Genomic DNA, 5,791 nt, shown 5'->3' with positions numbered 1-5,791 from the left:
TAGAATCTCTCACTGGTATCTTATTTGTGAATGGTTGCCAGTATTCTTATTGTGAGTGAGATAGAAGCCAAGAACAACCTGTGTTACCATCTTGGTGATGTCACTCATTCTTAATTTAAACCATCTTCTGCCTTTTCTACCGTAGGCTCAAAATATTGAACTTGTGAACACATCCTGGTGGCTCCTTAGAACTTTGCATTATTTAAGATTATGAATTCTTGATCAGATCATCTGCATCAAGTAAGTAATCTCTGTTGTGTAGATCAGTCATATACCGAAAAGCCACTTTCAATTCAGCTCAAAGATCCACTTAAAAATTCTTGTCTCTACTTTACTCTTAAACCCCCAAATCAGTAACAACTTTTGCTAGCTGGAAAAACATGCTTCTTAAATGAAACAACAAATGTAAAAGACTCACATACAACTTGACACCAAAAATGTGGGTAGTAAATAGAAAAGTACTTGGCTTATTGCTTTGGCCTAAAGGATGATCCAAGACCTGGAGAGCTGAATGAAAGTGAAGACAGTTACATTAAGACTTTGGCTGTGCTCTTTGTCCCAATATCCTTTTTTTAAAAAAAAAAAATTATTTATTCATGAGAGACATACACAGAGAACGAGAGAGAGAGAGAGGCAGAGACACAGGCAGAGGGAGAAGCAGGCTCCATGCAGGGAGCCTGATGTGGGACTCGATCCTGGACTCCAGGATCACACCCTGGGCTGACGGTGGTGCTAAACTGCTGAGCCACACAGGGATCTCAGTCTCAATATCTTCAAAATGAAAATCCTAATACAACATTGGAATCTGTTCATCTTGTTATGTTTGATGTAATGGAGAGGGGATGACTACTCTTGCCTCTGACCTCATGGTATCTCCACGTGCCCTCTCTCTTGAATTACAATTGAAAGGGGGATCCCTGGGTGGCGCAGCGGTTTGGCGCCTGCCTTTGGCCCAGGGCGCGATCCTGGAGACCCAGGATCGAATCCCACGTCAGGCTCCAGGTGCATGGAGCCTGCTTCTCCCTCTGCCTGTGTCTCTGCCTCTCTCTCTCTCTCTCTGTGTGACTATCATAAATAAATAAAAATTAAAAAAAATAAAATTGAAAGGAAGCAGTAAATATGCTTTCAATTGTACACCATTACTACAGAATCTAGTATTTAAAAAATCAATAAATATTCATTCAATAAATATATATTTACTGAATAAACAAATTAGTAAATATTTGAAAACTCTGTGTGTGTGTGTGTGTGTGTGTGTGTGTGTGTGAAAGACATCTTGGACTGACCTCCAGTTTAGAAACAAAAAAGAAATATCCACAAGAGAATCTTTTTTGGAATAGAAAGAGGACCATGATTTAACTAGATTTAGCAGGATACTCTTCTCCTTTTACTCCCAGGATATAGTTCATTTTATAATTTTTTAGTATATATGTAAGAGAGAGATCCAATCTCACAAATTCCATTATTTCCCAAAAACATTTATATCTAGCCTGAAGACAGCTATGTTCTCTGACTTTTCCCAAGTAAAGAAGAAAAATGCAGAGGTCAAGTCTAGGAAAAATATTTAAATAGTAATCTTTATGCACTGCAATCTTATTTAAGAAGCATGTCTTACTGCTGGTGAGGATGCATAAAATCCCTATTCAATATGAAAGTAAATAGAATGTCAAGAAAAGAGGAAAATAAGGCATACCATTTTTCTTGATGATGTTTCTATTTGCTAGAGTACTAAATATTCTTATGGGAGCATCATTATGGCATTGAGGGAAAAAAACACAAGATTTAGAATCAAGTAGACATGTGGTCAAATATGTGCTTTAACACTGACTTTGGAAAGCTACTGAACTTCTCAGAGCCAGTAAATTCATTTGTCAACGTGGTTGTGAATATTACATCAAATAATGTAAGCAGCATGTGTACAATAATGTCTCTCTCATTCTCTTCTTTTTGTCATTAGTAGTTAATCCTGGATAATTACTATATCTAGGGATTTATAATTGTGGTGTATATGCAATCAGTAATGAATGCCAAATATCTGTCAGAAACTATTGAACCTGAGAAGATATGCAGATGGCCAACAGGCACATGAAAAGATGCTCAATATCACTAATCATCAGGGAAATACAAATAAAAACCACAATGAAATATCACCTTACACTTGTCAGAATGGCTAAAATAAAAGATACAAGAAACAACAAGTGTAGGCAAGGATGTGGAGAAAAAGGAACTTTTTTGCATCATTGGTGGGAATGAAAATTGGAGCAACCACTGGAAAAGAGTATGGAGGTTCTCAAAAAATTAAAAATAAAATTGCCATATGATCCAGCAATTCCACTACAGATATTTACCCAAAGAAATTTGAAATACTAATTCAAAAAGATATATGCACGCTTATGTTTATTGTAGTGTTATTTAAGATAGCCAAGATATAGAAGAAACCTGAATGTCCACTGATAGATAAATGGATAAAGAGTGTAAGATTACTCACCTACAAAAAAGAATGAAATCTTGACATTTGCTACAACATTGATGGACTTAGAATGTATAATGCTAAGTGAAAAAATTATCATGTGATTTCACTCATGTGTGGAATTTAAGAAACAACAAATAAACTAAGGGAAATAAAGCCAAAAAAAAAAAAAAAAGAAAAGAAAAGAAAAGAAAAGAAAAGAAAAGAAAAGAAAAGAAAAGAAAAGAAAAAAGAAAAAAAAAAAAAAAAAGAACTAGACTCTTAAATGCAGAGAACAAAGTAGTGGTTGCCAGAAGGAGGATGCCTGAAATACATAAAGAGGATTAAGAGTATTCAATAAGCACTGAGAAATGTATAGAATTGTTGAATCATTATATGTACACTTGAAAATATTATACTAGTACATATTAATTTACTTGAGTAAAAAATAAAAACAAAAAAACATTGAACCTGGACCTGATGACATTGGCACATACATAATTCTGAATACAATCTGGTGCCTCTTCAGACCTCTGGAATATATAAGGCACTAAATTCCTGGTCAGAGTACCTGTATCAAATACATAACCCATGTAATATAGATCAAACATATACCAGAAATCCATGTTGCTTGACCTTAGGAACTCTCTATGTAGTGGATGAGATGAACATAACAAGGAGGTATTTTCAAAGTATTGGACAAAGGGGGTAAGATATGAGCACAAGACTTGGATTCAGTAGACTTAGAGTCAGCTGTGCTTAAATACAAGATTAATGGCAGTCATTTAAACTAAGTGAGCTTTCTTGTTTTTCTCACCTAGAGTCATATAATCATAAGATATATTGAGAGTCTAAAAGCCACAATTTACTAAACTTATATACAAAATGTATTCTTTATGAAATAAAGGCAAATTTTATTCTTTAAATTTTTGTTCTACAATGGAGTGTGAATGAAAAGAGGAGGAAAGTGAGGTCTGTAAAGTCAAGGGGAGGATTAACATGTACTTACTACCTGATTTGTTAATATTTTCTAATTCTCCAAAACTAAAACTATATTTACTTCCCACTGTAAAAAATTATAAAATCAATAAATCAAAGGGGTCCCAATTTACCAAATAATAATTGGTTACCTCTGAGTTATAATCTACTCTTTTTCATTCATACCCCTTTCTGAAATGTTGGCAGAATTGTCGTTGTTGTTGTTATTATTGTTGTTGTTGTTAAAAAGCATGAATAGTTTCAAATTTCCACTATGGTAGCAACAGTTTCACTTGCCAAACATTCCATCTGCACCACCACATTTCTGTTCACCTTTGACCATGTAACTAGTATTTGCCTGTGGACTTTGGGCAGCAGTGATGTGTGTCACTTCCAGCCAAAGCTTGGAAAAGCCAACAATTCACAAGCTCTTTCTTCTCCTAAGGCAAGAGCAGATAAGTCCTCAGGCTGATAAAGTCATAGATCAGATCAGTTCAGTATCAATGGCTGGCTGGGGCCCTGGTTGTGCTAAACAGTTGCCCTAATCCATAAAAGATTATGTACAAGAGAGAAATAAACTTTTGTTTTGTTAAACCAGAGAACCCTTGTGATTGTTAGCGCGGCATACCCTGCTCTGTACTGACTAATTCTTATCTGAGATATCTGTATTATAGCCTCCATTCTTTATCACTTGACACTGACTTTGCCCACATAGACATTCAACAAATATATCAAAGTCTAGTCAGGGGGCTAAAGTAAGTTAAATATTAGGAAAGTATATGTGTATACAAATAAGTTGCTTAAAAGGACTAGGGCTTTTGGAAAACCAAAATAATGGAGGACCATTACTAGTCTTCAATAATTATACTATCACTAAGTAGTCGTGCTGAAGGAAACTAATAAGGTTATGAAGAGAAATGCCAGGAAGTGGTACAAAGCATATACCTTTTTACTTTGAATCTAGCAGATCCATCAGCAGAATAAGATAACCAGAAGCATGCTCAGAGAAGTCTAAACCTATATTTTGCCCTTACTTCCTTCCAACTTATATAAAAGAGTACTAGTAACTGATAACTTTTGACTTAGCTTATAGGGCAAGGTTAAAAGTTCAAGAGCCCCCCCCCCCCCCTTTTTAAGAAAAAATTATGTAATATGGCAAAACTGGAAGCAACAGTTGGGAAAAGCTTAATCTAAAAGGCTTTATTTTTATAAACAGCCTTTGAAATGAACTATATTGAAATTGAATGGATACATTCCTAGAGCTTTTAAATTTTCTAGGAGAAAATAAGTGGATTCATAACTACAATTCAAATTTGAAGTTTTTTATCAGAATTAGTTTTGGATGTTTATGGGAAGGGATGTGTAGGTAATGCCAATGGTGTTCTAAATATGAGGTTTTCACACTATTAAACCTAATGAACTATGAATATGTGAGTTGAAAATATAATCTCTCCAGTTATTTCAATTGATTTAAATCTGGTGTTGAGGCATTTCATTTCCAACCTAAGAACATTTTCAAGACTAAATCCAAACGACTTTGGTTACTTTGTTTTTTTCTGATTTGTTTGAAATTTTACATGACTAGTTTTAACATAGACCTGTATCATATAATAATTGCCGCTGGCTAGGAATTTAAAGCAATGAGAAACTTTTCATGCTGCTTTCTCAAATATTAAATCACTATCTTCTCTATTAGAAAGACTCTTGCAGATACAGTTTCACTTGCTCATGGGTCACTAGATGGATTTATGTTTGTGGTTTACACCTTAACTGGTGCCTATTGCCAATTTGACCAGCCAACTGGTGGAACACTTAAACACTTTCTCATTAAAATGACTCAATAGAGGTGGAATTATGCACTAGAGCATTAATCAAAGGACCATCTGTTCCAACAAGAAATTTTACAGTTTCTTAGTTGTTCTCTGAAAATTTAGTGAGACATTTAGGTTACAAATCTCAGCATTTGCATAATATTGACACAGATTATAGATTAGTCTGAAGTGTTTATAAGATAAAGAATGTATAATAATATGTATATATAAAGATAATTTTAGCTCTTCTAAAATGATATCCAAATTTAAAATCTAATTATTTCAACATTATTCACTCTTCTACATTTTAAAAATACAGTGCTTAACTGTATAGTTACCAAAGTTGGATGGGAATTCCCTATTTCAGATTTAATACCTAAAAAACAGCACATACTCTTTCAGAATGTTCCCTGTAGCACCTTACCATTATCTGAGAAAATGTTTGTTCTCTTTGAGAGAAGGGATTTAACATTTCCTTTCAAAAATCAAGATCTTGGAGCTAATGAAAGCAGATAATAAGTATGCGTGGGTCCTAAATATAAGATGTGTCAGT

The 5,791-nt window shown here is 34.2% G+C and overlaps 1 long non-coding RNA gene across 4 annotated transcripts in view; it reads left to right on the top strand.

Annotated features, from left to right (window-relative positions):
• The first annotated feature begins 102 nt into the window (after nucleotides 1-102).
• LOC111091183 overlaps nucleotides 103-5,791 on the top strand; it is a 39,344-nt gene continuing 33,655 nt past the window's right edge. For all 4 annotated transcript variants that reach the window (XR_005373820.1, XR_005373821.1, XR_005373819.1 and 1 more), the window contains exon 1: nucleotides 103-240. This is a non-coding gene — a long non-coding RNA (uncharacterized LOC111091183). The remainder of the gene's footprint in view (nucleotides 241-5,791) is intronic.

The sequence above is a fragment of the Canis lupus genome, chromosome 19, assembly GCF_011100685.1.
Source record: "Canis lupus familiaris isolate Mischka breed German Shepherd chromosome 19, alternate assembly UU_Cfam_GSD_1.0, whole genome shotgun sequence".
NCBI lineage: Eukaryota > Metazoa > Chordata > Mammalia > Carnivora > Canidae > Canis > Canis lupus.
The sequence above is the reverse complement of the archived record's forward strand: the minus strand, read 5'-3'. Positions and strand labels throughout refer to the sequence as shown.